The 9,470-nt window shown below is 32.5% G+C and overlaps 1 pseudogene; it reads left to right on the forward strand.

Annotated features, from left to right (window-relative positions):
- Positions 1–9,238, forward strand: part of LOC149575101 (protein CTR9 homolog) — a 133,849-nt pseudogene extending 124,611 nt beyond the window's left edge.
- Positions 9,239–9,470: the final 232 nt, after the last annotated feature.

The following is a 9,470-nucleotide window of genomic DNA, read 5'->3' on the forward strand; positions in this document are numbered from 1 at the left end:
TCTAGACCACTGAAAAGATGTTTTTCAATAATTCAATACTTATGATTTCTGTGCAGAAAGTGTCTATTCTCATCAAACACTTGCTTTCTTAAACTTTTTGAATGATGAGATTTCATCTTTGGACCACAAACTAGACATGCAAATTTACCCTTTGTCTAAAAGCCTACAAGATCGTGTATAATTGGATTAAATGTATTAACTTTGACATACCAAAAAAGAGGTGTCAAGAAGAGACCATACCACAAAAATGTGTGAGCCCAGGGGCATCGTGTATTGTTCATACAAGCATTGCATGAAATTAAAATTGTCTTTGTCCTATTGGTGTATAAATGTCATACATAGTAACCCCATTCCATAACACCACTAACTCGTCGATAAGGGGTTCAATATATACGTTGATATATTTGACTTGGTACTTACCTAGTTGAATGAGCAAAAACATTACATAATTATTTTGACCATTTGATGGATTAGTAATAATAAATTAATTTAGATGACCACTAAATCAAAAAATACCTAGAAAAATCAGTGTCAACATTATGTGCTCTCTCTTTATAGACAACCAAGGAGGTATATTATTGTTGATAATAAAAATAGGCCACACTGAGTAAGTAGATCTCATCTGTCCATAAGAATTGACACCGTCTGCTGCCAATGAAAGCTTGAGATTACAAGGTTCTTCTTTGAAGTGTGGCCATTTTTCCTCTATTTCCTTAAATGCCAAACCATCTGCAAGAATTCGCATAATGTCATCTTGACTTCTATTGCGTGCATGGTAATCCATAAATTATGCCAAGCTATTGCACTTGAATAATCATTGTAGATGTGGAATAATGGGAATATGTCAAAGAACCTTGCAAGGCACCTTTTTTGTTAATCGATCTGATTGATATCTACTGATATGACAAGTAGGGCATTGTGTTGCAAATTCATGTTGTTTATGATATATAATATGATCATTTGGACATGCATCTATTATTTGATACTCCATTCCAATATCTTTCATGATGGTAGATAATTCTTGGTATGAGCGAGGTAGAATGTTTGATGGTGGTAACAAACACTCACCTATCAACCTACGACCAAAGATATAATTTCTTAATTTAAAGAATATTAATTGCTACACTAACCCAATGTTAATTGTAAGGGAACTGTGAGTAAAATAATGAAAGAAGATGGCATACCTTAACATACATGTCATTTCTACATGGGATAAACCATTCATAACCTTCAAGTTCACCAATAGCAATACAGTGGCAAGAAGAGTTGTTTTGGAGCCTTCATATAGGGACTGGTTTGCCTTCTCAAGTAAAGGTACATCAAACTCTGTGTCATCATCACCATCATCATCATCATCATCATCATCTTGATCATCGTGATCTTCATTATCTTGATCTTCTTCCATGGTATCATTACCTTCTACTTCAATATTCACACCTCCATGTTCCCTTGTTTGGAAATCCACATTCTCCAAATTGTCATGGTCCATAACATAAAACTCAGGGATGTTGACCTATATGAAAATGATGACCTTATATTAACCATGACCTTTATGTCATCATCAAATCATGTCTTATGTAATTTATAAACTATTAAAATACATACCGATGGGCGATACTTGTTTCCCCCTTCAATGTGACTATGTTGCCTACAATGTTGCTCAGTTGTTGTGATTAGATATCTTTGAGTCTTTAAGCCCTTACACATTTTGCAAGGACAATAAAATTTTCCATCACCTTTTCTTTTTAGGTTAGACCACAGTCTAGCAATTGTCTCCCTATTTTTTTGTGCGTTGATATCATTAGACATGGTCTTTCTTGAATGGAATGACTCGTTGGTGGAAGAAGGATGATTTGTTTGCAACCTATAGATGGAGTAGTAAGAGGAAGACACACATAAAAAGGAGTTAGGTCTCTGAACCAAGTAGGAGTTAGGACATGCTGGATTGGGGTCAGCCCAAGATATTTTGGAATCTTAAAGAACCTGGTAAAGGATATCTAGAAAGGTGAAAATAAACAAGTATTTTTATAGCTACAAAGGAGGAATCGATAGCATTATAAATAATGAAGAAGAAACTTAAATCCATACAACTTCACCTCTATTTACAATTTGACCTTTCTGCAAGTGAAATATGATAATATAAAACATTTCCAATCACACTTTCACTTTAAAAAGAACACCAAATATACCTTTGCTACAATATCTTCTTCAAATTCTTCACTATCAGATTCTTCAGAACTGCAAGCTCCTGTGCAAAAAAAAAGATGAGATGTACTAAGTAATTTTTGATGGGCAATATTTAAAAAAATCAACTATCAAAAAACAGTTTATGAAATTTAGTTTCTTTATTATGTACTGAAGACTTGGCAAGATGTTCCCAAGTTGATCTATAGAATGCCTATCTGCATGGTTGTTTGCAAATAGTCTAGTATGGTGCCGCTTTTGAACAACAACAAATGTCACCGGGGCTATTAATTTGGCTCAAGAGATGCACAAGCCTATTGACACCACAGAACTTTTAGTTCATCATATAGCATTCAACTGTCTCCTTTAACAAAATCCGAAGAGAATACAAACAAACTAATGAGCCGTGTCTATCTCAATTGAATAGCAAGTACTATAGTGAGTATTAGGAAACTAACCTTGCAAATAGCATCTAGTTGATAAAGTATTAGGAAAGTGACTTTTCTAATTAGTTTAACATAGATTGGTGAACATAAAATTCATAATAAAAATCTGATTTTTTTCCACACTTGTTCAAACCATATAATGAAAAGACAAAAAATGAATTGTATACAAAGACCGTATTGTAGGCTATCCAAGTTGAAAGTGAATAGATGACCTTTATGGGGTGTTGTACCAAGTGGAGCAAGTATGTGAGAGCTTGAAGATGAAGGGATCCTATTTTGGGGCCAATATTTGGTGGTTTTGAGGTGCCTAGGGAGAACCATTGATGATAAGTCTTAGTTATGTAGACTTTTGAAAATTTGGTGAGCTTTCTACGAGTTTGTACTTGCTATATCAGAAGCCACTATGCCCTATCCCACACCTTCAGTATTCTTATTGAAATCAATTATAAGTGTGCATCTAGATGTTAGCTACAATTGATTGGGGTGGCTTTTAGTGTGTATCAATATAATTTGACATGTGTGATGGCAGTATCAATGTGTTATCAACATCTTACATTATTTAGAAGAGGTGTAATTTAGTGGGTAAATGTTCGGTCATTGTGGGAATGGTATTCTATGATTTTTGTTAGGTTAATTTGTGTTGTTGCAGCAGTCTGATTTTATAATCTGAATGTTGTATCAGTTTGTTTCAATAATGTTCTTGTTATTTTGCTATATTGTAATGCATCTCACTATAATGTCCCCTTTTTGACATGAAATTCAATAATAAAAATAAAAAGTAAAAAAAAAAAAAAAAAAAAAAACATGTAATATAATTATAATTTAATTATGTTTAGTGAATGATCAAAATGAATGCAATAAAGAGTTATGAGTATTGAAGGATTAAGATATAAAGGAGAGACCATTCTATGAGAAGAGAACATGAAGGAAGAAAATAATCATTTGGAAGTAAATTATTATTTCGTGAGGCAGCAATGAAGGGTGGCAACTCAATTCCTTTTGAAGGGTGGCAATTCTTTTATAAATAAAATATAAAGGGAAGATCAATAGAAATTCACCATCAAATGTCATTTCATTCAACTAGATACAAAATCAAAAATCCATTCAAGAATCAATTTATGAAATCATTACACACCAATATATCAAATCAACATTCATTCAATCATCACTATCAACATTTGTTAAATCATCGATCCTAAATCCATCAAAGTAAACCATTCAATTGTTGACCTATCATCAATTGGGAAGCAAATATCAAAATAACCAAACAATCAGACCAACAAGTAAACAATCAGTCACTTATACAGGAAAATATCAACTATTCAAGTATCAACCATTCTAGTATCCAATCATTTAAATATTTGTAATTAAGACATCAATTGGTTAAGCATCCACCCATCAATCCTTCAAGAAATGATAATAAAGAGAAATCAGACAATTGACAATGATCTATCAAATACATCAAGATATCGGTTTTGAATTCTAGTTAGTACTTGCAAACTGGACAAGTTCTAGGCCCATAGGGTAGGCTAAGAATTTGAGGCAATATTTATGATACATATTCCACAAAAATTAGCATAATTGGTATAAATACTAGGTCGTTACTGCAGAGCATAATAATTGGTTGATTAGGACATTTAGCAATCCTTGATTTGGGTACTCCATTTCAATTTGTTTAAATTGTTTTGTCCAATGTAGGTTGATGCTTTTTAGTTTCAACGGTGAAACCCAAAGTGTCATATTTGGTAGGCATGTTTGGTCTTATAGCCTTAAATTCATTTATTGTGATTTTAAGAAAAATCTACAGTGAGACTTATTTTTCAGATGCATGATGAGAAACGATTTCCACATTGAAAAGTTTTATGAAAATTCCTAGGTTCAATAGCTATGTCTTTTCTAGGGCTTATAGCATCTCTTCTTTTGAGCTTATGTAAGTGACAAAGTATGAGAAGGGTAGACTTTATCAATGGCTATTGCTTTTGTTATTATTCCATTGTTTATTATTTTTCTTATCTCATATCTATGTTTATTATACTTTTTGTCATTTCCACGTAAATTGTGGCCTGAGGAGCCACACCTTTTTATATTGATTTAAGAAAAAAGATCACACATAAGGGTGCATCTATAGTTAACTACTTAACATCTAGAATCATATTAACAAAAAGGTTCATATTCATTCTCAAACATATTAAATTGTACATCAGCATAGCCACCAGGGCTAGCCTCCAAGAGCAATCTAGAAAATTTCCACTATTCAGAAGGGTGACAAGAATCATAGTCCATCTTGCAAAAATCATTTTCCAGAATGATACACAAGCTTTCTCAAGAGTATAGAAAAGCCCAAGCTTCCATCTAATTTTTAGAATGAGTACTTAAGGAAGTAGAAAAGAAAAACTAAATAGGGCTTAAAGTTCCACTACTAGTACCACCCATTCCTATTGGACATGGATTACTCCTTGAAAACCCATCTATATTGATTTTGAGGAAATCATTTGGGAGGGGAGACACTAACCTAAATGGTTCACTTTCTTGACTTGCTAAACTCTGGGACCAAAGCTATTTTGTGAAGAAAGAGAAAAGCATTGATCCAAGTGATTACCAATGTGGAGATCCAAATAAACAGTTGTCTGAGATAGCTCTTGTTTTGACAGACCACCCTCTCATGAAATCTCATTCATATTATAATCTTGCATGATCTTATCATAGAAAAGGTGATTATGAAATTGCTGGCCGCTACTACATGGCATCAGTCAAGGAAAGCCAGAAGCCACAGGATTTTGTGTTGCCATACTTTGGGTTGGGATAGGTTAAATGAAATTGGGAGATCTTAAGAGTTCTCTCTCAAATTTTGAAAAGGTTTTGGAGGTTCACCCTGAGAACTGTGAGAGCTTGAAAGTTGTAGGCCATATATATGCTCAATAAGGGTAGCAAGAGAACGCTTTGGAAATTCTAAGAAAGGAAAATCACATAGATCCACATGATGCTCATTCCTTTATTAAGATGGGTGAGTTATTGATATCATCAGACCCCAATGCAGCCTTAGATTCTCTTAACAAAGCAAAGTGTCTTTTGAAGAAGAGCAGAGAAGATGTACCCATTGAATTGTTAAACAACATTGGGGTTCTTCATTTTGAGCGTGATAAACTAGAGTTGGCTCTGCAAACTTTCATGGAGGCATTAGGAAATGGCGTTTGGGTTGAATTCATCAATAAAAGCCCCAGTATCAATTCTGAAGTTTTTCATGTGTGTTTAAAGGATATGGAATTCCTCCATTGACTAGAAGAAGAAGGTGTTTCACTTGAGTTGCCATGGGATAAAGTTACAACACTATTTAAATTGAGTTTCTTTTTAAACACCATTTAAATATAATTTAAAATATGGATTTATCCATGAGAAATCCAATGAATAGGTGCTCTTGCATCATGGACAGAGATGCTGATGCAAGGTATGATGTTACCGACTTCCCTCTTAGCACTCTAGTCCACCAACTCATACATGAAACCATGGGACAAAAAAGAAAAAATATTGGATTTAAAAGCTATTCTGATCGGTTATTAGGAGTATGAATGAGGTCTGCATGTCAGATTCAAATGAAGCCCTAAGATTCATTCAAAGCCCCGACACCAATATCGGCATGGAGGCTTCGAGTGAAGCCCTTGGGACCTTCATTCAAAGATTTGACTTCATTTGAAGCCCCTAAAATTTAGCTTCCCCACTTTCCATTTGATTTCTTCATTATGGAAAGTGGGAACCATTATTGTGGCCCTACCCAGGAACAAAATTTTATCACCTAATTTTCCTTTTGTTGACTTCATGATCTTTCTATGAAGCAAATAAAATAATAACTAACATTTTCTATGTTTCAAACTTTTATGTTGACTAAAAAACATCTGCTTAAATAACTTTATTTGACAAATTCCATTAAAAAATTATAACCTTTTTCAACCTAGATTTATCTTAGACATTTTATAAGTTACACTAGATTAACATGTTTAAAAGTAACTACACATATCTAAATGTGTGCACTACATAAGTGTGCAATAAAAATATATATGTATATTTCAATCTATCTTGACATATGTTCATAATCACTTGTATGAAAAAGAATGTATTCAAATATTTCAAGCTCATCTTTGTCATTTGGCTCCCCAAAAATGTGCATACAAGTAACAAAATATTATAGAAAGTCAAGTATTCAAACTATTTGCTAAATGTTACAACAGAACGATAGATCGTTCATTGTTGAATATATAAAATATTTCATATACCACAAAATAACTATTTTATAAATGAAAACTTTCATACATGGGATGAAGCATTCTGGTTGTTTGAAAGTCTATTGGACATTATGAGCTTGCATAAAAAATATCACAATAGTCCTTGAATGCTTGAATGTTCTTTTTTCACCTATAAGTAGTGGTGAATATAGAAATAATGAGACATTTTATTTAATCTACTATATGGATTTGAAGCAAACAAAATTACTATAGCAACTCAATGCAAAGGAAAATCAATATATTTAATTTAAAATAGTCTAAATGTGCTCATACAAAAACTATAAATGATTATCCCTATTTAATTGATCTTTATATATTCCTAGTTTTTCAGCTAATGACCAGCCAAATGAAGCCCATAAAGACAACAAGACACAATTTATACCCAAATTAGCATTTTAGAATATTATGAGTGAACCACTTTTCTTTCTTTGTAGCCTATTTTATCTTGGAAATAGGATACCAAATCATGGTGTTATCCTTGATTTATAATCTTATCCTAGTTGATATTTTCTAACAAAAAATTAAATAATCTATTTAGATAACTTGTCTTTTATAGTGTTAACCATTCTCCAAAAATACATTTTTTTTTTCTAAAAATATCTTCGAACTCAATGGAAAGCTCATGATCCAAATACCTCTTGTCTCCTATTGAGGTATTTTTGGGATGATATAATAAATAATTCATTCCATCCTACATTGGTAATACTTCTTATTTGGTGAATACATCATTTCATCAAAAAGACTCTTTGTGTGGTGAACCTTTAGTATTTTACCTATATAGTAGATAGATCAGAAGCAACAACATATATAAATAAAATAAATATCCCTAGAAACATATATGTATATATGTAATAATGTAAATCAAATCAATCTGGACTATTTTCAAGATATAAGTTAAATTCTCATGGATCATTTAGAAGTCATATGTCACAAAAATCTTCAAGTGGGTTACAATTTCTTATTTTTGAAAAATAAATCAAATATTGAATAAATTTGAACCTAAGATTTATTTAAAAAAAATTTAAGATATATATTCAATAAAAAAATTTAAAAATAAAAGATAATAGAACTATATCATTGAACATAAGAGGAACAAAATTTCATCACTTGATTTTCCTTTTGTTGACTTCAAAATATTTCTATGAATCAAATTTAAAAAAATAACATTTTCTATGTTTCAAACTTCTATATTGACTACAAAACATCTTCTCAAATAACTTTATTTGGTGAATTCAATTTAAAAGAGTAGAACCATTTTCAACATAAACTTATACTAGATTTTCAGCAATTTTCAAACTTCTATTTTGACTACAAAAGATCTCTTGGAATATAGATCATCCATTGTTGAATATGTAAAATATTTCATATACCATACTATTTAATCTTGCCAGGCTGTTTGAACAACTACATGACACTAAAAAAGAAAATCTTTTGTACAGGCTAATATTGTTCAAGTTTCCTGATTATGTGGATGCATATCTACGACTTGTAGCCATGGCCTAGGCTCGAAATGAGATCCAAATAAGCCTAAAATTGATTGGGGAGGCACTTAAGGTGGATAAAACCTTAGTAAATGCGATTACCATGCTTGGCAACCTGGAACTGAAAATAGATGACTGGCTTAAAGCAAAAGAAACAATTAAAACTGCACAAAATGTATCAGATGGCAAGGATGCTTATGCTGACATTTCTCTTAGAAATTGGAATTATTTTGCAGCTTCACGCAATGAGAAGAAGGATCCAGATGTGGAGGGAATACATCTTGATAAGGCTAGGGAACTGTATTGTAAAGTGTTGGCTCAGAGACCTGGAAATTTCTATGCTGCAAATGGGGTAGGCATTGTGCTAGCCGAAAGGGGTCATTTTGATATTGCAAAGGAAATTTTCACACAGGTTCAAGAAGCTGCAGCAAGAAACATCTTTGTTCAGATGCCTGATGTGTGGGTAAATCTAGCACATGTTTACTTTGCACAAGGACAGTTTGGGCTTGCAATGAAAATGTATCAAAATTGTTTGAGGAAATTCTATTTTGGCACTAACACCTAAATTGTATTATATTTAGCTTGATCACATTATGAAGCAGAACAGTGGCAAGATTGTAAAAGAACATTATTAAGAGTAGTACATTTGGTACCCTCAAATTACATGTTACGCTTTGATGTTGGTGTTAGCATGCAAAAATTTTCAATTTCAACACTTCAAAAGAAAAAACGTACCGTTGATGAGGTTCGTCAAGTAGTGCCTGAATTAAAGAATGTGCTCTGTGTGTTTAGCCAACTATCAGTAGTGCCAAGTCCTCATACACATGGTAGGTTTCAAGGATTAATATAGGTTGCCCACGTTGCAGCCCTATATGATTGCTTTCACAACCTGCCATCTCCGTGCATTTTTTCTATATGTACGCTGATTTGATTTAAGGAATTGTCAGGCTATGTAATTGTATGATTTGATAATGAGCAAAACTTTGTGGAATAATGAAATATGATACAAGAAACAAGGAATATGCAGTATGTTTCAATGAATTTTTAAAAATGTCAAGGTTGATTTTGTAAGATGAGCATCA

This window comes from Cupressus sempervirens, chromosome 2 (genome assembly GCF_028749045.1).
Source record: "Cupressus sempervirens isolate cs-2001-9-10 chromosome 2, ASM2874904v1, whole genome shotgun sequence".
NCBI lineage: Eukaryota > Viridiplantae > Streptophyta > Pinopsida > Cupressales > Cupressaceae > Cupressus > Cupressus sempervirens.